The 27478-nt window shown below is 41.8% G+C and overlaps 1 protein-coding gene and 1 long non-coding RNA gene across 6 annotated transcripts in view; one reads left to right on the forward strand and one right to left on the reverse strand.

The window, feature by feature from the left end:
* The window catches only part of CHRM3 (cholinergic receptor muscarinic 3), a 239663-nt gene that overhangs the window by 180683 nt on the left and 31502 nt on the right, over positions 1-27478 (forward strand). The gene's annotated exons all lie outside the window — the stretch shown is intronic.
* LOC310841219 lies at positions 13196-20478 on the reverse strand. Of its 2 annotated transcripts, XR_014562414.1 has the most exons (4): positions 20407-20478; positions 15486-15562; positions 14130-15246; positions 13196-13407 (listed from the first exon to the last, which is right to left on the reverse strand). It is a non-coding gene; the product is annotated as an uncharacterized lncRNA (long non-coding RNA). The 2 variants fall into 2 exon arrangements; XR_014562415.1 differs by lacking the exon at positions 13196-13407 and having other exon boundaries at positions 13673-15246.

Below are 27478 nucleotides of genomic sequence, written 5' to 3' on the forward strand. Positions count from 1 at the left end.
GTGAGCAGTTTCTGCCTCTTCCAAAGCACCTCCTTCTTCAGATCCCACCATTGCTCATGTCAAGGCAGCGGTGGAGGAGGCCGGCATACGAACACTCCACCTGGGCAAAAATCTTAGGCTGGAGTGTCATTCTTGCTGTTGGGGGAATTGCTTCACTTGAAGTGCAGAGTATGGAGTCATGGAGTGGAAGAGAAGCATACTTCACACCACTGGTGTTCTCCATCAACAGTGGGCAACAGCAGTGTCGGATCCAACAACCCCAGAGGGCAGGCAAATCCTTCCCACGGCCATCTAGAGCAGCACAAAGTAACCAAATAACACCCTACACACACACATGCTTTGCAAATCTTCTGTCTTACAAGAACCTGCAATCCTAACCCTGTTTACAGTAGGAAGCAAATAGATCCCCCAGGTTCAGGAACGGTCTACCTCTCAATACCAGGTGGGGGCTTCAGCTGGCTAGGCCAGAAGTTATTTGCCTTCACTTCCCTGTGCTTAGGACACATATTATTTTAGAAACAACAGTGAGCAAGTATAGGTGATGAATATTGTTATTTCCCTATAAACCTGCATTGCAGTGATTGCTGGATTTTTAACTGGTGCCTGGCTTGCTGAGTAACATATTTATTATTAATTTTTGTCCATATTCAAAACTCAAAGGGAGGGAAATTCCAGAGCTGAGCCTGTCATCCACCTCAGGAGTTTTCCAATCACCCTCGGCTCCCCAATCCAATTGTCTCCAGATCTGGCTATGGGCAAGATGCTTTTTTCTGTCAGACTCCATTCTGATTTGCAGAATTGCCACACAAACTTCCAGCATAAATCTCCAGCACACACACACACTGCACATCCACCCACCCCTGTCCAGGCAGGTGGAGCTACTACTTCAGACAGTGTCAAGTCCTATTCCTGCTTTTTTCTTGCCTGATTAAAAATCGTTGGGTGCTTCCTTTACCAGGATTGCAGGAAATACTGGGACATATTTGCTTTATGTTGTGTTTTATGTTATGCAATGTTAAGTAAACAACCTCCTTTTGAGGTACAGCATTGTCAGGGAAGACAGATGCCTTGAGAGAAGGGGAGGAGAATAAAAAAATGAAGGAGGGGAGAAACAATGAAGCAGAGCAGATTTAGTGGTTATTAGAATAAGGGAGAATGAGATCAGCTTTACCAGGAAACGGGAGACATATGGGCGAGAGACATCTTTTCTTTTCTTTTCAAATGAGGGCACATGATGCTGTAAACTAGGATTGCATTCTCTTCTGTCTGGCTAGATATCTTCTGAGAACAAATCCAAGTTACACACACACAGAGCCAGTCAGAACTGTTCCTAACACTTAGCTGAACATTCCCTCCTGGTTGAACAGTTTAGGTAGGAGAGAAAAGAAGGATGGCATGGATATTTTCTTTTAAACAAGCTCTTTTGTCTGAGGATCTGAAATGAATGATGTTGACAAACGGAAGCCTTCTCTAATCCCTGCTTTTTAAAGGGGGCTTGATATAGCTGGACTATCTCAGTGTGTGTGTGAGGGGGGGGGGGCTAAATATAGTGACTTGAAACAGTGGATAAATTCAGTGTAGCTACAGGAGAAAAGAACCAGGCTCCAGGACTCCCCAGATAATTCTACTGGGTAGCTGTAGTAGTGCAGTTTAAGATTCCTGTGCACATTTATGAATGGGACGTCCAAGCATAGATTTTGGAGAGTGACGGGACTCTGAAAGTGCTTCTTCTCAAGGAGAAGCATTTGCAGATCCTCGCCACCAGAAGCTGAAGCAGGAAGCCACCACCGCCGAGGCTGGAGAGGGGCGGCTGCTAGAGGAGGAGAAGCTGTCTGTTGGCAGTAAGCCTCAGCAGCTGTGGCAGTGGTCTCAGCAGCATATTCTGCTGCTTCTGAATTCTGCCCGCTGAGGCAGTCGCCTCATGGCTGTCATGGGTGGGTTGGCCCTGCTCCTTACAAGTTTGCAGGTTGTAATACTGGAGTTGAAGGAACTTTTTATTTTTATTTTTGTCTACAAAGATAAATCTGGTTAGAGTGAAAAATGTGTATTTTAATAGTCACCCCCATGCTTTTTGATGCATAGTCATTAATAACAGCTGAAGTTGTTATATCATACACGTATGCAAGATGCATGTAACTTCATTCTACTGACCTAGTTCCTAATGCTGCTTATACACATCCCCAAATCAGCTGCAGTGTGTTCAGTAAAGCCAAGGATTAGCAGAGCAAGAGAGTTGAATTGTAAGGATCCAGATGCATGGCTAGAGTTATTTTGGGGAATCTGTATGGTGCCTTTTACACTATGCTTGACTCCAGCTAAAGCTTTTAATCCCCCATTTGTATTAGCACCAGACTCTCACACAGTTGGGAGAAATTCACATTTCACTTGAAAGGTGGCTGCAACTTATTTCCAATATTCCTAGGTGAAATGTATGAGAAGTTCCTCTTTCTCTAATGAGCATGACCCACTGGACACAGTGCGGGACAAAGTTCCAAAAGAAGGGCATATATAGCTATAAAAATGAATTTAAATATGATTAAAGTGCTTCATGGGGAAATTCATACAATCCATATTTTTGTGGTTGGCATAAGGCAGCTGGCATGCAGATGGATAGACATGTTGCCAGTATCTAAAAGAATCATTTTCCTGGGTTATTTGCAGTTCCATCACTTACAAATCCTGATCAGAAAATAATGGTGACTATTCAAAAGATTCACTGTGCTTTTCATGAATCTGCTTATAAGATATGAACAAGTATTACGAACTCTTCACATCTCTATTCTCATTAAACCTCCACTTCTTTGTATCAAGCTGTCAGTAACAGCAAAAGGCATGCATGAGCCAGACCATCTGTATTACCTTATTTTAGCTTTTTCTTGCACCAAACGTTCCGTTATTGCAAGCAAAATGTATGTGCACACCAAGAATGGCAATTTAAATCTGTGGTGAGGAATTTACAGTCCCTGCCTCAATTTCATATTGCTGTGTGGATGCTGCAGAACCACTCTTGCTCTCTCGGCCACCCCCTAGGAATGTTGGAAAAATAGAGAGAAAAATAAAGAAAAATAATTCTTTAAGTGAGTCTCAGGGTAGGGCCTGGAGGGAGAAAGGAGGGCAAGACAGGAAAAAGGAAATGGAGGGAACCAAATTGGATGATGTGCAGGAAGTTGAAGGAGAGCAGCCCTCTGCAAGCAGTCAGTTCTGATTGTCTTAATGGAGTGGTGCTGGAGAGATAGAAGGTTGGGTGGGGGAGCAGAGACAGCAATAAAGACTCCCCTTAGTTGTCTTATATTGTAACCTAATTTGTGTACATCTTTCATTACAGATGTAAACAGCATATCAGCTAACAATTTGCTTTTGAAGCTAGTTAAAGAAATAGAGCATGTTTTCCACTACAAGGCTTCTATAATATTGTTACATGCCACCCCAATCTCTACAGCAGTGTGAGATTGCAGAGGTCCCAGACGAGCTAACCCAGGGGCTGTGCTTCCTTTCGGAAAAATGAGGCACAGCGGAGACTGTGGTGTCTTTATGATATATGGATCATTTACACATATATGCAACCTGATGCCTAGCTAGAGGGGGATTCGGAGCGTCATGTTGAAAGAGGTTTGTGTTTCTCCCCTCATTGCAGCCTTGCAGCTCAGCAGCAAATTAGCCATCTCTAATTCCAAACTTCCTCCTGTCAGCTGGCATCACACTGGTCCCTCCCCCCTTAAGCTTTCATTGCCACTGCTTTTCTAATGCAAAGGCAACACTCCTTTCATGTGCTAATGACTCATTATCCCCAGGCCATAACCTCAAATGAAATTAGGCTGAGTTAATTAACTTTTACACTTGTCTTACACTTGTTGATTCCATGGACTTAAGGATGGCTGGCACCCTGCTCAGCACACAGGGTCTGACAAATAGCCTTCACACATGCTTTGAATAGCTTACATGATCTATTACACACATGGGTCTGATATCCTGTTTTCACACATAAGCTCTAGTTAAATTATAACATTTATTGAACCCAGACATTTGGTACATTTTTAATCTGTGATATTTTAGTGTATTTTTGGTTTTTATGGAAGCCGCCCAGAGTGACTGGGGAAACCCAGCCAGATTGGCGGGGTACAAATAATAAATTATTATTATTATTATACCCACAGCCCTATAACAATATGGACAAATCTGCTGTGATGCAGTTCATCTCTTACACTCACTGATATGGGGACAGGCGATTCCCCTACTACACAATTAACAAAAGGGGCAGGCAGGGTTTGTAGTAAGGGAAGTATTATTTGAGACAGGGACTTAAGAATCTCATTGCATAGACCATTTATAGCATTCTAAGAAACTGCAGAATGCCTTTTTCAAGTCAGATCAAATCTCCCAGAAGATGATTCAAACCGTATATAGTGGCATTATGTCATAGTCATCAAAGGGTTGAAATTGAGGATTATTTAATTTACAGGGTGAAAGGCAAGATGATGGTGTTCAAATCAAATGGTAACAGCTGAGTTACTTTCTGAATCTATTCCAGTTCTATTTAACCTTTGTATGATGGAAGACTGACCATCTTTGAAAGGAAATAGATCTAAATTGGGTGGAGGGGTGTTGGGTGGAGGGGTGTTCCCTTTGAAACTTCCTCTGTGGATTTGTTTGAAGCTGAAATTAAGTGAAAACATCTAATTCTCTTTGATTGTGATTTTAAAAATGAGAACAATTAGGGCTAAGATTGCACTGTAGTATGGATAGATACTTGAGGATAATGTAGAGGATAGTCTTTATTATAATCTTTGCTGTTTCCATTTATTTGTGACACTAAGCCTCCATTCTATATTTTTGCTGCTGAAGTTGGAAATTTTATATTTTCTATATCGGAAAGGGCTTTGGCTATGCACAATAAAGCTGACTGACTGACTGCTGTAATGCCAGGAAACTTTAATGATTATTACCAAAGTCAAGCGTGGAGCTATACTAAGCAGACTCTGAGCACTTGTTAGCAGAGATGTGAAAATTCCCTTTGGTTCACTCTGCAAATAAATTAGGCTTTGAGTGTTCCAATCAAATTTCTCAAACAATTCAGAGGTGTTTCCCCTGTCTGCTATCCAACCCACTCTTTTCCCAAGGCACAAAAGGAGGGGGGGGGGAGTGTGGAGCAGACGTCCTGCAACTCTTCTTCACCGTAAATGAGAGCCCTGTTTCATAGAATTATAGAACTGCAGAGTTGGAAGGGACTCCAAGGGTCATCTAGTCCAATCTCCTGCAGTGCTGGAATCACAGCCAAAGAACCCCCAACATTTAGCTCACCAATCTTTAACCAGCAAAGTATGTTTTTAGTACCTAAGTTCAGGACGATATTTGGACATTATCACTGTGCCTTGGCATGTGTGGAACCTAGGAATCAACTTTGCTATTTGAATTTTTATGTTGTACCGTTGTATTCTAACATCTTTTTAACCTTTAGGCGGCAAGATTATTCATCATTACTCTCAGAAATGTCTGCAACTTTATTATTGAGTTACAAAAGGATTGATGGCTCAAATTCCTTGACATTTCATTACAAATAATTGCATTTCTAAGTGCAGAATATTGTGTGCCTTGAAGGCTGGCTGTATTAGGAGAAGCCCAACACTTGGGTGCATTTGGTAAATGACAACTAAAGTGAAGCAATAGCTGGGGATGTGAGAAGGCACTGTTTTCCAATCCACCTTGCATTTATTGCACCTTGTATTTCCAATCCACCTTGTATATATATGCAGCACTGTTTCCATTCTGAGGTAATTTGTCTTCCACCCAAAACTATGCTATTAGTCTCACTGTGGCGAAATTACATAGCTTAATCAATTTATGTAAATAATTGTGTAAATGGTGTAAGTTATGTCGTCTGTATGTCATTCCACTCCATTCACTTAAATGCAAAAGAAACAATTCAAATGGTGGGCATGGGGTCTAATCAATTATATAATGTTTGCAGAGTGAAAGCAACAGTGAATACAAATCATATTTGCTGGGTTGATTTCTGTTCCAGGTGTGGAACAAAAAAGCAAACAGAGATACTTTCTGCTCCCATTTCTGTTTTTGGCAGAATTCTTTTACATCCCTAGCAGCAAGCACAATGAGTGGGATTCCAGTACACACAGTGAGGCTCCCTTTAAAGACTGGTCTGATATCTCCTGTATTGCAGAGGTGCTCCATGGGAAAGTGTTCCATGAATCCACCCCTTGACTCAAGGAAACGGAGGATACTGACAGCCCAGTTCTATGTTCTTACAATTCTATTCAGCCAAGCCTAGGACCAAGCATTAGGTATCATGCTCTCAAGAAAGAGGCATTGAGTCAGGGCTGGCTGTCCATGAGGTGGGCTGAGGTAGCTGCCTCTGGCAGAGAAGTGGTGCCAGCAGCAGCTTCCAGCAATATCTCCCCAGAACTCGCTGCCATTGCTGGCACTGCCATGCAACCAAGGTAAGGGAGGCTAGAGCAGTGACGCTTCAGGTGGCGAAACAGGATGAGCCGCTCCTGGTTAGAGTCCTCCATAGAAACACAATTTCACATCTGTTGGTGTTGAAAAAAGGAGGTGGTTTCCTTAGTATTGTCCCCCTCACTCTCATTCCCATCCTTATATGTGGTGAGATGTCTGAGCTGTTGCTCACGGGTCATGTACCATGTGGAGACAGTCTCCTCTTGGATATGGATGCTCTTTAGGTACAGAATTAATCAAGCATGCAGCATTAGTGCTATTTAGCTATGTCTCTCTCAGTGAATATTTCCCAAAAGACAATGGTTCTTGATGTAAAAGGTTAATCTTGCAGCATGTATTTAGTGCCTGTCTTGTCATACACTCTCCCTCATCATACACTATGGAAGCTAAAGCATTTGTTTGGCTTCTTTGGCCGCCCTCCTTTGCAGCCTCCTTGCAATCTTGTAATTAGCTTCTGTGAAAACAGAGAGGCTTGGAACATATAGATAAATTGAGACAGGTTGCTGACTCATCCTGAAAGCCAGACTGGACAAATCCTATTAGTTCTGAATAAATAATATCAAAAAGAGCATAGGAGGCAAAGGAGAGAGAAAAACCAAGGTAGATCTCCTGGTACAACCTATGATTGGCGGGGGGGGGGGGGAGAGAGAGAGACAGAGTGACATTATTCTTCTCTGTATTGGAAATAAAATTATTTGCGAAGGAAGACTCAAAGGAAAAGATAAATATGTTAAGGAAGCTCAAATTTGAAATTCCGCTTCCTTATATAAACAGTTTCTACATTATTGACCATGAGATCTGTGTGGCTCTATTTTGGGGGATATAGAAGAATTTGTTGAAAATCTAAAAACAGAACTGTCTGCAAAATTTCAGAATGACTGTCTCCAAGGGTGGTGGGCAGGAGAGGTGACTTATGTCAAAGCAGAATGGCATGGAATCATATCGGAATACATCATTGTAATTTACATTTGCTTTACTAACAGTATTTGTCTTCATGTGCTGCAAGTGTCCATTCAAGTATCTGTGGTATAATACAGATTCTGTATGCAAATATTAAAAAGCTTGAATTGTATCCAGTGGTATTTCTCAGCTGATGTCAAGGCTTCTGTCAGTGGAACATGGAGGGAAGCAATTGTGGGCTATTTCTCCTTCCCCTGGATGTGATTCTTAGGTTTATAGAGGTAAGCTAAATGTCCAGCCACATCTCAGAGGTTTCTACACACACATACCTGCCTGCCTACCTCTCTCCTCATTGCCTCTTGCTTGCCACATGGAGAAAGAGGTAGAACTTCATCACAGTTTAAGGGCACATTCCAGCCAGGCAGACGCACTCAGGGAATTTGTGGAGCATGGCCAGTGAGGTTGGGGAACCACATGTGATTCCTGCATTGCAGGGGGCTGACTAGATGACCCCCAGGTTCACTTCCAACTCTATGATTCTAGAGTGTGATCTTGGGATAGGAGGTGAGGTCTATAGAGGGCCCCAAGGGCCAGCTAGAGAGGTCTTGAAGGCTCAATTTGGTCTCTGACTCTGTGTTTCCCCATGCCCTGGGCTATGAACATGCTGAAAGCCAATTTACAGCCGCAGATGACTACATTTAAGGGTTGTTGCTAAGCTGGGTGCTCCAGTCATTTATCTCCCTGCATAACATGTAGGTTGGCTCCAAGTTTGTGCTTGCATGTCCAATGTCCATGTGAAGGATTAGACTAAGCAGTTATTCATTTTATTTTAAAATACAAATAGTTCATCAATTGAGGTTCTAGCTTCAAACATTTTCCCTGATAATCTTTGTGGAGAGATCTCTTCCACATTGTAATATATTGCTTTTTATACTGTTCTGTAGCCTGGGCCAAGCATGAGGACATTAATTTTTCACTAGGCAATGGCTGCTGTGAATAATGACTTCAGCTCTCAATGTGTCCTTTTGTGTGAGACAGGCAGGTATGGTGCCAGGTATGAGGTAATTGTAACCCAAAGGGAAGCTACTGCAGTGAGTTATGGTATTATGAAGGGAAACCTGAAGGACTAAAAACAGATCTTCTGCAGCACTATGACAATTGTGTGTGTGTGTGTGTCTTCAAGAGATACATGAAAGTAAAAAAGGATGCCTGCTGAAATAGAGTTCCACAACATGGGATGGCCAACACTAAATGCCCAACCCCTAGTGGTGACCTATAGGACCCCTGTAACACAGGGAACAACTAGCAGTGCTCTTCTAGTTGATCTCAATGACCAGGCTGGGATATAAGAGCTCAGGTGTTCCTTAGATTATATTGGTCCCAAGTCCTTCAGAGCTTTGTGTGTCAACACAAGAACCTTGAACCTGGCCTGAAAACATATGGGTTGCCAGTGCATATGTTTTAGCCAAGATATCACATGTTGTCATCCATCAACTCCCATCAATAGCTGAGCTGCTGCATATGTGGTCAAACAGGAGATAAATGTTAAAGCAGGCATCCCCAACCTTTGGCCCTCCAGATGTTTTGGACTACAGTTCCCATCATCCCTGACCATTGGTCCTGTTAGCTAGGGATCATGGGAGATGTAGGCCAAAACATCTGGAAGGCCGCAGGTTGGGGGTGCCTGGGTTAAAGCATCCTATGAATCCAACCTCAACAACACATGCAAAAACAATGCAGCATATAGTATTCTGATAAACCCTAGGATATAGATTGGGGGGGGGGGAATGCAGTAAATCCCAAGTGAAAGCAAGGTGCTTTGGAAGGATTCTGAGCTTGTCTTAGGAGAAAAAGGATCTGTAAAAAATGCAGAAGTCAAAATGGGGACCCACCCCACTGAAGCACATCATGATGCCTCAGCAATTCAGACACCAAAAGCAAAACAGAACACTACAGGCTAGTGTCTGCCAAAATTCAAACTTTTCATATGAAGAAAATCTCTATCATGACTGAACAATGAAGAGAAAGTCTCTATCATGACTGAAGAATGAAGCTTATTAAACAAAGGAAGAATTTTATGCAGACACCCCAGTGCAGTGTCTTGGAAGATGAAAGTGAATTCATTTCTATTATTTGTCCCACCCACCCAATCAAGGGGCCTAGCACAAAATCCACAGGACTGATTTGCCTGTAATTTGGCATGCTTTTGACGTAGGGACATCTCTCTCCCTCTCATGTTTTCATGGTTAGAGATAGTGAGAGTTGTAGGGCACCAGGTTGTAGAGAGCTGTTGTTGCTCATATCAAGAACTTGATTATATCAAGGAATAACAGGTTTTATATAGCTCCACCCTGACCCTCTTTCACTTTTACAATCTTCTCTGTGAGGCAAAAGCAGTTAGAGTGGATAAGGATTTGCAATGGGCTGATCATAACCCAATTTATTATGATATAATATCTAAAAATCAGGTTTACAGGAAAATTGTGATACAGAAAGGGAGAATAAAGATAGTAAAGAGGAAACACTTTTCTCAAATAGTAAGCTTTTTACATGCTAACACTATTGATTTTTGTGCAGCAGTAATGGCATTAAAACATCCTTGAGTTTGACATTTGGCTACATTGTTTTTTACAGAAGTGCATCAGTGGAATTCAGATAGATAATCTGAAATGGAAGATGATTCTTCAATTGCAGTTTTACCCTTTCTGAGGAAACGTGCTGTGGGCTGTATTCTTCTAGTGGAAAATACAAATCATTTTCAATCACCATCAGTCTTCTGTGCACACAGACAAATATAATATAATTGTTCTGACTGACACAGAAAAACAGCCTTTTTAAAAGAGTGAGTGAGGCCCTTGAAAAAGAAATTGCTCCATGAAACATGTATTGATAATGTAGCCTGACAGGAAATTCCATGAAAAGCAACAGAGCAAATTAAGTAGTTGGATAACTATCTGAGAGGCCCACCCATTTCTTTTGGCGCTTATATTATAAAGATGGTGCCTCATGATTCCCACTTCACATCATTTATTTTAATCGTTTCTTAGGCCAATTACAACTGGCCATTTTAATCAACTGGATGTAGTAACGTTAACATAATTGTGGTTTCTAATGATATAAAACACACAGAATTACATCAGAGCCACTGCTGCCCCATAGATAGTTAGACTTGGTTTTGGCAAAGCAGAGCTCAGTTGTGTCATGCCATCCAAGTCACACATGAGTGTGTGGCCTTAAGCAAGTTATCACATACCTATAAAATGGGATGCTGTGAGAGCAAACAGCAACAGCAAGAAGAAGCGTGCCTCATATAGAAGAAAAGAACTGCCCCTCCCCTTCTATCCCTCACTGCCTCCTGCTCCCACATCTGTTGTCATTCACTTCTCCCTTTGCTCTATGATTCATCTTCCCTCCCTCACATCTGGATATCTAATGTGACACATCAAGCAGTTCTATTAGGGGTGTTCAACAACCACCAGATTCAGTTCAGACCCCAATTCAGTGATTTGGATTTGAACACCTGGGCTTGGGATTCAGACTTCAGAGCCTGCATGATTTGGCTTGTGATTTGAGACAAGCTTCAATTTGAGGGGAAACAAAGCTTCCTCTCCCACCATTCACTTTGGATAATTTTTTTTAAAGGCTATATCAATTTTCTTTCTGACAGGTGGATAAAACTTGTAGGCATTGTAGCCCTTGAGAGTGGAGTAAGCCTGCCACATTACAGGCAAATAAATACAGGCGTTTATGTATGAGGTAACTTTCTTTTTTAATATATTTTTCAAAGGAAACAGGCTATAGGGTGTTTTTTGGCAGAGTGATATAAAGTGTGCAGGCACCCTTGCACCATCAGAGGGGGTGAATTCTGCCAAATTTCATAACTCCAGTGGTTTTCACCCAAGAGCAGTCTTTACAGTTTTGCATTAAGCAAAAAAATATATATATATTAAAAAAAAATATCTAGTTATTTATAGGAAATTTGTCTGAAAGTAGCAAACCCAAACCTCTGATTGGGGGCCTGAGCAGCTAACAGCAGCAGCCCTTTGCCCTGAGAGTTGATGATGGTGAAAGATGCCAAATACCCTTCAGCCTGGGAGATGCTTCTGACAGGTTGCCCACCTGGCTGCTTACCAGCCAGGGGCAAGCAGGCTTCTCTGGCAAGGACATTCCACTCAGGAGGACAGTGGCCAAAACCATTTTCCAGCAGCTGCACCCTACTCCCTTCCACACGTCACCTTCTTCAAACCTTGTTTTCTACCAGCAACATTATCGGTCTTCATTTCATTGGGGATCTGAATGAATAAATGGTGTCACCGTCACCCTCACACTTGATGTTATTCACTGTGCCTGTACTATAGGTGATTTTTTTTCCTAGCTCAGTTGGTAGAGCATGATGAGGCTCTTAATTTCAGGGTTGTGGGTTTCAGTTCCACATTGGGCAAAATATTCCTACAGATTACCCATGTGGTCCCTTCCAAATCTACAACTTTGTGATTTTTAGCTTATTCTCAGCTCTTGTTGACCCCAGGTACTCAACACTACATTATAGAGTTCCAAGTGTCAAAGAAACATTCAGACACTTCAATTTTGCAACATTTGGGAAAGCAATCATTCATCGCGTAGTATACTGCAACAGTAAGGACTGGATGCCAAAAGTCATACAGTTGCATGTTCAAAATGTAGGTGAAAGGAATTAATTCAGTGGTCTGTGGCTCTACCCATGTACCTTAAACATATATATTTTTTAGATTTTGCATGCTGTTCCCATAAGCATGAATATTTGTTGTATTAATTTTGCTGAAATACAGTTCTGCTCAAGGAGTCCAGTACATTCATATTAGTGAGGATGATACATTTTTGTAGCAATCTTTAAAATATTATGTGGAGTTAAAATATTATGTGGAGTTCTAACTAGGTGCATGCACACAGATGCATACACACAGAGACCAAGAGAGAGAGACCAAGTTTCAGAAGGCATTTATCATAAACCCTCACCAAGCCATGAGGGTCCAAATCTATCAACTAAATGAAATTATATTGTAAACCACCCTGTGATGTTCGGATTAAGGGTGTTATAAAAATGTAATAAACAAAACAAAACAAAATAAATAAATAAAATATTGACTGTGACTGAAGAAAACTCATTGGACACAACCAAGATACTGTTGAAAACACCTGTTGAAGTCAATGGGATAAATGTCTTAGTTGAGGTTGGGTTTTTTTAGTGTATGTCATTCCACTAATTTTTGAGAGAGATGTGTGCATTACTGTTGAAAATCATAGAATCAGAGAATTGAAGGGACCCCAAGGGCCATCTAATCTAGCCCCTGCAATGCAGGAATCTCAACTAAATCATATATGACGGATGGCCATCCAACCTGTGCTTAAATACCTCCAAGGAAGGAGAGTCTCCCTCCTCTTATGGAAGTTTGTTTCACTGTCAAACAGCTCTTACTGCCAGAAAGTTATTCCTAATGTTTTGTCAGAATCTTCTTTCTTGGAATTCCATCCACACAATAACGGACAAGGAGAGTTAATAAGCAAGCTGTTAATGTGCCAGCACAGAACAAGAGTTATGCTCACACCAATAACTCTATCTAATTTTTTAAGACAAATTTCTCTTACATTGTTAATACGTTTCTATAGATCTGTTTCTGTGGAACTGACCTGTGGTCCAACTCTTCATATGGTTTGCTTCATCAACTAATAATTCTATAAAAATCTTCCCGGCATGACAAACAGCACTGCCTCAAAATTACAGGACCTCAGATACTACAGATATGCCTTCATTTATATTATATTTGACCATTAATAGTAGCAATGAATAATAGAATGATGGAGAATCATTAACTGAAACACTTTACTATTTGTTCTCTGGACCTATTCTGCAGTTCCAAATTTCATGAGTAACTTCACATCTTATAGTGTTCATGTGATGGTTATAATTATTACTTGAGACCTGGAACATCTGAAAGTTCTGTCATTTATTTAGCTTTCTTACTCATACGTTGCTTTTTGACTGAATGGTCTTCAGAGCATCTAATGACAGGTGGAATAAAGCACTTGCAATAATTAAAAATCATTACAATCAACAGTGATAAGCATCAAGCAAGCACCATAACAAAAAATAGGTGGGCCGTGTAATGAGTCTGCATGGTTCATTGATGCTTAGCATGTAAGGCAGTTAGCCTTTTATGCCGAATGCTGATAAACCATGAACGGGGATTTTATCCATCATATGACAGCTGCCACTTTTAGTGAAGTCATTTTTATGGTAAAAAAACACACACAAAAGCCATCAGTTGGTGCTGTGCATTCAATCCCCACCCCCCACCCCATCCCAGGCAATCACTATGACATGGCAGAGGAATATGACTATGGATGAAATGTGGTGGGGTTAAATGTCCAAAGTACTTCTAGTTTGTGTAGAATAACAAGTGAATACCACCCACTGTTCCTATTTTGTTTGAAACAAAGAAAACAATCTGTTTTTGTGTCTCTCTATTAACAGATGTAGGAAGGGCTGGATTTGCAAATACAACAGTTATGACAGATCAGTTTATTGCCAATGGCATGGGAGAGTGGGGCTGTATGTGATGAAGCTACCAACATTTTGTTTTTGTTTTTCTCTTTTAACATTCATTAAATACACACAAGCCCATCTGATTTTGCCCTCCCAGAACACACCATTGCTAGAGGCATCAAAGCTGACATTAGTATTCTCTGTGAGACGGATTACTCTGTGTAGCTTTTATACTTACTGGAAGGCCATTACGTAGATGTCTGGGCTGTCATATTCAATTTTGCACAGAACCTTTATGTAAATGGGGGAGGGAATCAATATTTTTTACTATGATCATGAATAGAATGCATAAGCTGAAGTAGGCAATAAATGTAGTCTTTGAGAAAGACATATTGCAAGGGGAATGGGTCTTTCTTTTATTTTAGCATCAGCCGGCCATGCATGCTTCCAGTGTAATTACTATTTGTCATCCTCATCCTCATTAGTTTGCCAAACTTGAAGGAAGCTGTCATGCCTCTTTGAATAGTGGACAGTAATAGAAGGACATTGCTTCCCATACCAGTTTCCAGAATTGGTTGGCACTCTTGTTTTAAGCTAAATGGCTGGAAAATAAAGACTTTGTGAAGTGTTATTGATGTGAATAGAAACAATGGAGATGTGCTAGTTATATTTAACACTTGATCTTAAACCAACTTACATACACTTCATTTATTAGCTAACTATAATGTAAAACAGCCTTTTTAAACCTTCAGCCCCAAAGTGGAGAGAATATACTGCTCTAAAAGTGAACAACAGAGCAATGGCAAATGCCACTCCCTCAGCATATATGGTAACATTATGGCCCATGGCAACAGTGGCACCTCCAAGTCATGTAGACATGGAGGTAGCAGATGCAGTGACATAGAGGATATATCTCCAGGACAACCACCTGCCCTATGTACAGTGCAACACATGCACAATGATACTGCTTCATGAGCTCCTGTGACACAGACAGCAGTGACACAGCTGGCGCACTTCCTCAAGCATCCCTACAAGCAGGGGGTTCAAATCCCTTTATAAGCTCATTGCCCTATGTTTGATCACAATACCCAACAGGGAAGAAGGAAAGGTAACAGAACATAGCACCCAAAAACCTCCCTTGGCCAGAGGCCTACAGAGAGGACGCACAGGCCTCCTTGGGACAAGTGTTGAAGATGTACTGTGTCAAAGAAAGAGTCTTTTGCTGGTCAGGAGCAAGGAGGAACCTGTGTGGAGCAAATAGGTTGGCAAACCTCCAGGGCTCATGGTTGTGGGCCTTCCTCATGATCTGCAAGGAACTGGGCATGGGGTAGGTCTCATAGCTGTTGCATAGTTGGCTGTGAAGAGCAAAGGGTGGAGACAGAGTGTAATGAGCCATGATCAGCAGCTGGGACACATAGTCCCTAGACCTGGATACACCGTGGGTGTTTGTGAGGAAATCCACCTACCTTCATGCATGGAGAGCCTGGAACAAACTGGCACCTGACAATTTCCAGTTCCTGACAACTACCAGTTTGTTCCAGCTCTCCATGCGTGAAGGTAGGTGGAGGACTGTAGTGTCTGAGGCCATACTCACCTCTTTCCCTATAAGGGCTGTAGTGGAACTCTGGGTGCACAGTGGCTGTTTGTTCTCTATGCATGTGCTCTGTGATCCTGCAAGGAAAAAGTGTTCTTCAGTGCGTGGCCAGCGGTGGCAATGGCCTTCACCAAAAGAGAACTTGCATGCATCATGCATGTGAGAGTGAATATTTACCCAGTGCGAGAGACGAATATGTAAGGAAAACAATAAAAATTCACTTGGGGGGGAAAAAAGAGAGAGACGCTACTCTCTTACACTGTGTTAATAGCAAGGCAGGACTCTAACAACAACAACAACAACAACAACAACAGGGTGTGATGATAATATACATAATTCATATATACAGGGGCACCGACTTATAAAAAATATTGGGGGGGGCCCATACCGGGGTCCTGCCCCGGGAAGTTTTCTAAATTTTAGATGAAAATTAGTGAGTTTTAAAGTTTTTAAAAAGTATTTTAGAGTCATATGATCAACATTAGAACCCCGAAAACTCGACTCTCTATAACTCCACACTCCGGGAAACTCGACAAGCCTGAAACACTTTTTGGCTTTGGAAAAAAAAAAAAAACACGCACGGTATTTTCGTAAAAAGCTAATTTAATTTACAGTAACAATTATGCTTATAGACTATTACAGAGCAGTGAATATATAGCTCTGAAAAGACTGAAATGATATTTAAATAAATCCTAAACTATCATTAAAAGAATAAAACATAAAATATTGCTGTCGCACAGTAATAGCACTTTGATTAATAAGTGAAATAGCTAATTTAAGCTTACTTTGAATAAGGCTGAGGGTTCATTAAATAAATATAATATCTCAAAGTTAATGCTTTAATACAGTTAATAAAGTTAATACAGTATGCCTAATACTGTATGTAAATACTGTAATACTGTATGTAAATAACGGGCTTTAATTGGGTCTTACACCCTAAAAATATTTAAGTATTTGAAAATAACTAATACAGTACTATAGTAATATAGAAATACAGTACTAAACTAGTACTAATATTTCAAAACTGAAAATTTAACATTCTGTATGTATTTAATTCTCTATTTTATAAAGATTTTTAATATCTGACAGTGAGTTTGGAGTAGCCCAATGCAAAAATCCTGAGGATCCATGTGGATCCATGCTTTGTAACCACGTTTTTGCACCACTGTGACCCTAGGCAACAGTGGGTGCGTGATTTTTTTGGTGCAAGATGTAGCCATGGACATGCTATGTGATCTGATGGTGAATTTGGGGTGACCCAATGCAAAGATCCTGAGGATCCATGTGGATCCGTGCTTTGTAACCACGTTTTTGCACCACTGTGACCCTAGGCAACAGTGGGTGCGTGATTTTTTTGGTGCAAGATGTAGCCATGGACATGCTATGTGATCTGATGGTGAATTTGGGGTGACCCAATGCAAAAATCCTGAGGATCCATGTGGATCCGTGCTTTGTAACCACGTTTTTGCACCACTGTGACCCTAGGCAACAGTGGGTGCGTGATTTTTTTGGTGCAAGATGTAGCCATGAACATGCTATGTGATCTGATGGTGAATTTGGGGTGACCCAATGCAAAAATCCTGAGGATCCATGCTTTGTAACCACGTTTTTGCACCATTGCAGCCCCAGGCAACAGTGGGTGCGTGATTTTTTTGGTACAGACTGTAGCCATGGACATGTAATGTGATCTGATGGTGAATTTGGAGTGACCCAGTGCAAAAATCCTGAGGATCCATGTGGATCCGTGCTTTGTCACCACGTTTTAAATGGGGAGGGAAGGAAAAACACAGAAGGGACAAGAAGCACAAGAGGGGTGTGCGGAGAAGCAGCTGGCTAAGAATGCAGGGGAGGAGTTTAAAGGGGTGGGGGGAGGAAAGGAAGGCAAAAGTCCCCCCCCCCAGCCAGCCCTCTCTCTCTCTCTCCCACCTGCGAGTCCCTAGAGCATGGAGAGGAGGAGGTGGTAGGCTGGAGCCTGCACGCAGTGTGACTAGGAAAGAATTAGAAGGAAGGACTCGATCCTTTCCTTAACCCTCTGCTTGCCAGGAGGGCAGGGGATTCCCTGCTCTTTGTTGAGTTTGAGCAAACGCAGCAACAGAAGCGGGTGGGCAGTAAGACCCTGAGGCAGAATGCAGGAAAGCAGCAGCTTCCGCCTTCCCTCCGCCCGACCGCCCAATCTTATTTTTGCCCCTGCGCTCCGGCTCCGGGGACCACACATTCGCTCAATAACACGCACAGACATTTCCCCTTACTTTTTAGGAGAAAAAATCTGTGTGTTATAGAGCGAAATTTACGGTAATAATTTTCTTAAATTATTGGGAGGGCTCCGCCCCCCCAAACGAATTTTTGAGGGGGCTCGGGCCCCCTCAGGCCCCATGGAGTCGGCGCCTATGCATATATAGGAATAAATCACTCTTAAACAAATACAGACACAAAATAATACAAAATAAATAAACTACAGGTATGTGAATGCAGGGGCGAAGGAAGGTGTCGAGGGGCGGGGCAAACTTCCCGGCGGCGCATGCGCGGCATATGATCCTCTGCTCGTGGCTGCAGTGGCGGCGGCATGATCCTCCACTCGTGGCTGCAGCAGGGTGCCTTCTTTTCACACACACCCCCCAGAGATGGCACCCAGGGTGGACCACCACCCCTTCCTCCGCCACTGTGTGAATGTATGGGTGGTAGCAACTGGAACTATTTATAACACAAGCATAATGGCCAACAAGACAGGATTACAAAACATAGCTGCTGTTATACCAAGAGAATGTAATTTAAGTATTCAAACCCTCTTACTCACTGTATCAGCAATACCTGTTCATATGCCAAGGTGGGTCCTTGGTCATGTTTCTCATTTACAAATGAAATGTGGCTGGAATGTGGTTTGTTTGGTTGTTGTTGTTGTGTTGCTTTTGTTGTTTTTAAGGGATGGCATCCAATTTCGTTGCACTTGTGCAATGTTGCACTTGTGTAATGACAATAAAGAATCTATCTATCTATCTATCTAAATAAAGTCAGAGCAAACAGGTGTGAAGTTGTCGTTTGTCCTTTGGCCCTAAAGACTCTCAGCTATTTAGTTACTTTTTCCAGCAAGACAATTAAAGCAAGTTGCAGTATTTATTGCAATGTTTTGAGAGAGAGACATGGGAGACATTTGTAGCATGTATCCCCTGCACCAGCACTTTCCCTTGGAGAGATCATTATTTGTGCTATTTGATAATGTGGGATAGAATGTAGAAAGGAAAACAAATGTACATTATAGCCAGTATTGGTTTTGCATTTGTGTTTCATGCTGATTTAAGTCTAAGCAGCCTTCTAAGCCTCACATGTGAAAATGCTTTACTCTTAAGTTACACAAGTGAAAGATGGCATGAAAGAAAACCACCTCCTCATTCATATTCGCCTTCAGGTACTAAAAATCTAATCATTTTAGCATTAGAGTATGTTTGGCAAGCATTACAAATGGTGAGGGTTTTGGTGCCTTATGGGCAGAGCTCAGAATGAGCAGAGGCCACACTGCGGTTCAAATAATATAATTGCAGAACATTATAGTGCAGCTATAACTCTGACATTTTATTTATTCTCCCCTGGTTCTTTCGGGCTTTAAAGGACAGATCAAAGAAACAGGAAAAAATAATTGAAAAAGCATTGCATTTGCTGCAGTGGAATTAACTGCTGAGTTGAAGCATTTGTGACTAATCTTTGTGTATACACTTAGTAAATTAGTTTAAGAATCCCAATTTTTCTAAATGAAGGAGGAAATAGAATATATAGTTCATAAGGTTTAAAAATAATAATGAGAGTAAATGTTTTGATTCTTTATAGAATCATGAGAAAATGTCGTAATTATTTTATAGGCTTTGAAAAACAGTCACAGCCAAAGAGTATGAAAAACTCATAGAATCACAGAATTGTAGAGTTGGAAGGGACCACAAGGGTCATCTAGTCCAACCCCCTGCAATGCAGGAACTTTTGGGCAACATGGGGCTTGAACCCACAACCCTGAGATAAAGGTTCTTATGTTCTATGACTAAGCTATCTAGTGCTGTGATTCAATAAATTTAACAGTCGTTTTCATCTGCTCATCTACCACTTGCTACTCCAATACGGGGGAAATCAGAATTCACTTTAACTGTTCATAACTCCCCATGATGTAAAAGGTGTCATTCTACCTTCTGCCCTAAGACAGACCTACAGCACCACCCTATGCTGAGTAAGACTCACTCAGTTCCCAGGGAAGTGTGCATATGGTTGCTAGTTGACAAGATAAACATAATAAATGACACCCAGAGTGGGGCCATCTGAAATGGATAAAGGCTTCTGTGCAAGCCTGTGGTTTAAAAGTATTATTATATTGCTTTATTTTAATATTTGTCCTTTGCTTATCTCAGTAGTAAATGGTCACAGTTTGTTGAAAACATTAAATATGGAAGCGGGCAACCCCACTTCCATTTTATTTTTTTGATGTTTGTTTCTCCTTTCAATTAAATAAAAAGTAAGAGCCCGTGCAGTGCTGATCAATTTTCACTGTATGCTGCAATCATAATAATGGTGTGTGAAAACACAGCTTTTGATCAAACTTGGTTCAAGTATTTTCATGATGACTGAACAACGCCTTTCATGACAAAAGTAATTCCAGGCTTCTGAAAATAAATTGCATAAAGGTAAAAGTACAAAGGCAAATTCGCAGAGTTCAGACTCTCACAAAGCTTTACCAAAGGAAACCAGTCAATAAAAATGCTGCCAATTTTTGTAAAGCTTTCACAAGCTATTTAGAGCCAAGGATGTTTCTTTTTCCTTGTGAATACTTGCAGGAAGTGCCACTTCACAGAAAAGAAAAGAAAAAAACCTTGGAGGAGCAACTGTCTTGATTTGTCTGTTTCCAGAATGCTAATTTCTCATACACTGAACACAATAGAGATCTTACCTTGAGAACAATCATGCTTCCTTTTACCTCCTAATTTTAGTGGTGCATTTCAGAGGCTTCAGAATTGCAGGCAACCAGGGGGTGGGGCCCTGCAAATGAAAAGTTAAAACAGAAGTCTCTTCTTTTTCAGGGAAAGAAAACTTTTGAGAAACCAGAGGACAGGTTTTGACAAAGTACTAATGGGAAGTAGGAGACTGGGGTTTGAACCCCAAGGGGAGAAGGGATTGCACTAATAGTGCCCCACTGCAAGCTTCACAGAGCAGTGACAGTAGGCACACTGGATAGATTTGGAATTCGGTATCAGGAGATGTGAGTTCAAGCCCCCTCATGGGCAATGGAGCAAAATGGTACCACACTTCCTTTGCACTGTAGAACATCTCACATTTTTGTAGAACACATTGTAGAACATCTCACATTTTATACACAGAGAGGATCCCAGGTTAAAACCCACAGTATACCTTTACACTAGGAAGGAGGGAAGGGATCCTCCATACCCAGGCACTCCTGGGCCAATTACAAGGTGTTCTGCATGGGCCAGTAGCCTATTTCCACATTGGGCAAATAGGTCTTTTGGCCAACTTCTCCCTCTGTCAACCAGTGTGAAAAGTCCACCCTCCTACCTTTTTTTGCCTGATAAGCCAGCCTTATCAGCTAGCATTCCAGCAGAATGCAGTTCCTCCTTTCTCCCCACCCTCAACAGCATACATGCTGGCAGAAGCAGTCATCCCACTTGTGGACCTCGAGAGGCCTGCTGCCTCTGGACACAGCATTTCTGCTTGAACAGAGAGAGGAGTAGGGACAGCTAGTTCTGGTAATCTGAGGTCTCTACAAAACTGCACAGAAAGTTTCAGGCCCCACAGCAAGAACATTTGTGAGTGTGGGTGACCTGGAGAACTCTGCCTTTGAGGAAGAAGTAAGGACTTGACAGAACATTCTCAATCCCCTTGATTTTTTACAGATTCTGTGCATAATTGAATCAAGGAAGCTCTTTCACTGATGTATCCTACAGATTTCAAACTATAAATTAATTCTGCACAGTTTTGTTTCTTACCAGTCAGTATTTTCAACCACCTTGTCTTCCATCTTATTAGTATCTTCAAGAAACAGAGTTGTCTGAATCTGTGTTTGCTCACATTCATAAAATTTTGTTCCCTTTCTCTACAGTATGGATCAAAAACTGTAGCCCAGGAGTTTTGGATAAAAAGGGAAATTCATATTATATTAATAGATTCCACCACTGATGTTTTATTTTAATAACCCACTTTGTCTCTTCCCCTCTCTTTATTTAAATACCATAGCACGAGTGCGAAGGACTTTGTGATTCATTTTATTAGAAAAGAAAATTTAATAACTATAAAATGAAGATGTTATTTAACTTGTTCAGAGATCGTGCAAATAGTGGAAACATTTTCTGTTATGGCAGTGCCTTATGATCTTAATGTAAGAGTTTATTAAGATAAAATAAGGACTAGTCAGTTTTGTACAAAAGTATTATTTGAGGTTTTCCTTCTCTGATAATGCTTATTTCAAAATAAATACAATACTATTGTGTCTTAATGCCAGAGTTTGGTTTCAAGGATTCTGTGTAGATGCAAAAACATGCATACCCAGAAGCCCCAGGGTGCTCTCACAAGATCTCATGGGGCCATCTGAGTCCCCACATTACAAGGGTCAGCAAACCTTTTCAGCAGGTGGCCGGTCCACTGTCCTCAGACCTTGTGGGCCGGACTATATTTTTTTGGGGGGGCGGGGAAATGAACGAATTCCTATGCCCCACAAATAACCCAGAGATGCATTTTAAAGAAAAGGGCACATTCTACTCATGTAAAAATACCAGGCAGGCCCCACAAATAACCCAGATATGCATTTTAAATAAAAGGACACATTCTACTAATGTAAAAACACGCCGATTCCTGAACCATCCATGGGCTGGATTTAGAAGGTGATTGGGCTGGATCCAGCCCCTGGGCCTTAGTCTGCCTACCCATGCCCCACAAGATCTCATGGGAGCATCTCAGTCTGGGCATGATTAGAGAACCTTGCTTGCAAAACGAGGTAGTGAGCATAGAAACTACCGTATTTTTCGCTCTATAACACGCACCTGACCATAACACGCACATTGTTTTTAGAGGAGGAAAACAAGGGAAAAAACATTCTGAATGAAACAGTGGATGTATCATTTTTGGGCTTCATGCTGTGGCCACAGACATGTGATCTGATGGTGAATTTGGGGTGACCCAATGCCAAAATCCTGAGAATTCCTGTGGATCCATGCTTTGTAACCACGTTTTTGCACCATTGCAGCCCCAGGCAACAGTGGGTGCGTTATTTTTTTGGTGCAGGCTGTAGCCATGGACATGCTATGTGATCTGATGGTGAATTTGGGGTGACCCAATGCAAGGATCCTGAGAATCCCTGTGGATCCATGCTTTTTAACCACATTTTTGCACCATTGCAGCCCCAGGCAACAGTGGGTGCGTGATTTTTTTGGTGCAGGCTGTAGCCATGGACATGCTATGTGATCTGATGGTGAATTTGGGGTGACCCAATGCAAAGATCCTGAGGATCCATGTGGATCCATGCTTTTTAACCACGTTTTTGCACCATTGCAGCCCCAGGCAACAGTGGGTGCATGATTTTGGGGGGGCAGGCTGTAGCCATGGACATGCTATGTGATCTGATGGTGAATTTGGGGTGACCCAATGCAAAGATCCTGAGGATCTATGTGGATCTATGCTTTGTAACCACATTTTAAGTGGGGAGCGAAGGAAAAACAAAGAAGGGATATTAGAGGGGTGTGCAGAGAAGCAGCTGGCTAAGAATGCAGGAGAGGGATTTAACGGGTTGGAGAAAAGAAAGGCAAAAGTTTTCCCCCACCCAAGCCAGCCAGCCAGCCAGCCAGCCAGCCATCTCTCTCTCTCTCTCTCTCTCTCTCTCTCTCTCTCTCTCTCTCCCTCCCTCCCTCCCTCCCTCCCTCCCCCCTCTCTCTTTCCCTTCCCCCCTCTCTCTCCCTCTCCCCCAGCAGCAACGGAGCTTGCCTGGAGGGGAGGGGCTTTCCCTGCTCTTTGTTCCGTTTCAGCACAGCCAGCAACGAAACAGAGGAGGGTGGGCAGTAAGACCCTGAGGCAGAATGCAGGAAAGCAGCCGCTTCCTCTTTTCAGTTTTCCCTTCTCAGTGAAGCGCCGCGATTTGATTTTTTGCCTGGCGATTTGATATTTGCCTGGTTTTTCAGCTCCAGGGACCACCATTCGCTCTATAACACGCACAGACATTTCCCCTTCCTTTTTAGGAGAAAAAATCTGCGTGTTATAGAGGGAAAAATACGGTATTTTGTGCTGGAACAATCCAGCACAAAAAGAGTTTTAAAGCTTTCTGCTTTGCTTTCCAAGCAAGGCTTTCTAATTGCACTGGCTGCAGAAGCCCCACAATGTTCTCACTAGTGGGGACATTCAAGTTCCTGTGAGATCCTGTGTGAGTATCCCAGACCTGGCGTGTAAAGAGTTTATTATTGGATGCTACTCAAGTTCAATTGCCACATCAATCTCAGGCACAGATTAGCCAGCCTTCCAGGCTTCCAGTACTTCAATTAAAGGCCAAGAAAAGACAACATCAAATGCAGAAGTGCAGGTGGCAGAGGAAGGTTCAGAAGAAAGGTAATATCTCAAGTCCCTATTGCTACTAGAGGTTTTGAGATGAAATTTATAGGAATATATATTTGGCCAACAAGAAACCAAGAGGACAGGTCTCATGTGTGCAAGCTTAAGTGCACACTTGAACACTCCAACTATACCCCTTGATTAAGTGAAAGGAAGAAAACAAAAACAAAAAACAGTTGGACAGGTAGGATAAATCCCTACAAACACCTAGGGTGAATTTAGGCAAATCTTTACCCATTTCGTTAAGTCAATTGCTTACTATGATTATCTTGCCTGTTCCATTTCACTATGACATGCTATTAATTATATTTGAGTCTGCGTAAAAATAAATGTGACAAGAACAAATGATAGGTAATAACAGGAGCCATAAAAAGGTGGTAAGCACACTGTACTCGTCTCACGTACATTGTCATAATGGTTCACAAAGACACAGAAGTCTTGTTGTTTTTTCTTTTTACCTCTAGTTGACTTCTAAATTCTTAACCACCATAACTTTTCAAAGCACTGTGTGATTGTCAGATAATCTCATCCAGAGCTGCTTCTTTTTTAGCCAGAACTCGCTGGAACTCAGTTCCAGCACCTCTCAGGTGGGCGCCATTGCCATTCTTAAGACAACGAGTGAGGTGTTCGTGGTGAGAAAAGTATCACTTATCTTATCAACACATATTGTGTGTTAAGAAAAGGGCAATGAAATGAGGATTCGGAATCTCTATTTCTTTATTTTGTTGGTATGCTACCTCCAAGGGCTCAGATCATCTATTTTGTCCTCACAACAGCCCTGCGAGATAGGCCAATCCAAGAAATTGTGATGGGGCCAAGGTCACAGAGTAAGATTCATGGTGAAGAGGCATTTGCATCAGGTCTCCCAAGCCTATGTTCAACACTGCATTAACTTCACCGGCTCCCACAGCCAATATGAGGAGAGACAGCTATTACTTTACCCATACAATGTCTCTGAAAGTAGAAATGATGGGTCACCATGGCCTGCCATTTCCCACTGGCAGATTCAAGGCTTCAGTTTGTGCAGTGGAGCAGGCCAGCAGCAGAGCTTCCATGTTGCCCATTTTTATTAAGTAAAATAACAATGAAGAAACTCCACCACTTGCTAGCCACTTCAGAGCCCTCTTCCTTGCGCACCCAGTTTCCTAGAATTTTAATGGATGACCAAGTAAATAGGACACCATCCCAGGCACTGCTGGAGATACCAGATGATCCAATATGTAAGACATCTGGTCACGCTAAAAGAGACATGGGCCATTCAAATCCAGATTCTCTATTCATTGTGTAGTAGTGACTAAGGCCCAAGACTGACCTTGGGAATGAAAGGAAAGAGGCTGAAGAATCCTCCCCCTTCTCCAAATATATACTAGGTCAAATCAGTGCAGGGTAGAGAAAAAGCTGCTCTCCAGACGCTGTAGTGGCTAATGGATAGGGCTAAGGATTCAGTGACATCTGGAGGGCCACAGATTAGCCACCCCTACCTTATAGCTTATGCATTGTAAGAGACGTTTCCCACATGGGCCCATTGAACAGAGGTCCAGCCAGCTGAGTTGCTTGGGTGTTGGCCTCAGCTCGTTTCCATTTATGGAAAGTGGGCAAAAGAAATTTCCCTTGCTAATATTTTCTGAAGGTTGAAAGCTAAAGCTCTCTTCGGTGAAGAGTAATAACATTAGTTATTGTGGTTGAAAGGGGTTTCCACTTGACCTGTTCTGAACCTCTGGAGGCTGCACATGGAGAATGCAGACTCGATTGCTGTAGCATGTGGAGTGATCATCTAACAGAAGTAGCTGAACTAAATGCTGGGCTATCACTTTTTATTCAACAAAGACTTGTAAATCAATGAATAAGTTTAAAATGACTTTAGACCATTTGGTGAGGGGTGTGTGTGTGTGTAGATACATAGTCTCAGGTATTTTTTAAAGCAGATTTTGCAAGCAGTTAAGCCAGCGCTGACAGCTGAGTAATATCAATGGAGTCCATATAAAATTGTCCAGGCTTGGGCATGTTCCATAGCTAAGATGAATGAACACTGGACTGAAAGACCCAATTCATGCACTCATCTAAACACACACCTGTCATAGACAGGACAATCTGCTCAGTTCCCTCCACCAGAGTATTTTGTATTGTCGGCAGAATAAATTTGCCAGCCAATTAATCTTTTTCAGAGGATTTCTAGATGGCCTTTCTCAGACTCAGTCCACACCAGGCTTCCTCAAACTCAGTCCAGATGTTTTTTGCCTACAAGTCCCATGATCCCTATCTAGCAGGACCAGTGGTCAAGGATGATGGGAATTGTAGTCTCAAAACATATGGAAGGCCGAGTTTGAAGAGGCCTGGTCCACACCTATTACTGGTCTGGTTAATGTAAAAAAGGCAGGCAATTCCAAGGACTTCTGAGTAAAACAACAGAAGGAAGGCAAGATATTGAGGGAGAGAGTCATTCATTACAGATGTTAGCATTTATGGTCAAACCTCTTGTGAGGTTCTGGTGATAGTCAGTGGGTATCAGCCGGAGGCATCTGTTGTTCTGATAATTATCTTTTATTAAAACTGTTAAATTTAAACATTGCATTTAAGATCTGAAATTCTGTGGAAAATCAAAGAGGTGATATTTACTTGATGTCATGCTTTATATAGTTATCAGATGAAAATTAAAATGTCATCAGTGATATTAGCAGGGCCTCTTAAGTGTTTAATGACTGAATTATACAGTAATTTAATCACCCATTCATACCAAGTAAAAACAAGCCTTTGCAGTGAAGTTTAACACTACTTTATAACATATAAACGTAATACGGAACAAATGTTTAAACCAGTCTTGTAGTATAGTCTAATCTTATTAAGGCACAACTGGAACTCAATTAAATCAGGGTTGAACTGGTCATACTGGTCATACAAACCTTGGGTTCAGATTCTGCTGTCACAGAATTGTAGAGTTGAATGGGACACTGAGGGTTCTCTAGTCCAACCCATTGCAATACAGGAATAACACAACACAGGCAGTTTCATATATAAGCTGAAACTTCCAACATCCTGCTTGATTGCATGATGCTGGGTTCAGCTATTGTGAGAGAAGGAGAAAACCACATTGCCTGATGTTGCCTAAAATACATTCTCTCCCACAACAATTTCCCCTTACAGTGGTACTTCAGGTTAAGAACTTAATTCATTCTGGAGGTCCGTTCTTAACCTGAAACTGTTCTTAACCTGAGGTACCACTTTAGCTAATGGGGCCTCCTGCTGCCGCTGCACGATTTCTGTCCTTATCCTGAAGCAAAGTTCTTAACCTGAGGTACTATTTCTGGGTTAGCGGAGTCTGTAACCTGAAGCGTCTGTAACCCGAGGTACCACTGTGTGTGTGTTTGTGTGTTTGTGTGTGTATTAATACACACTTTACCATAGAATGTGCATTTTAG

Source organism: Podarcis gaigeae (assembly GCF_964106915.1).
Source record: "Podarcis gaigeae genome assembly, chromosome: 3".
In the NCBI taxonomy this organism is placed as follows: Eukaryota; Metazoa; Chordata; class Lepidosauria; order Squamata; family Lacertidae; genus Podarcis; species Podarcis gaigeae.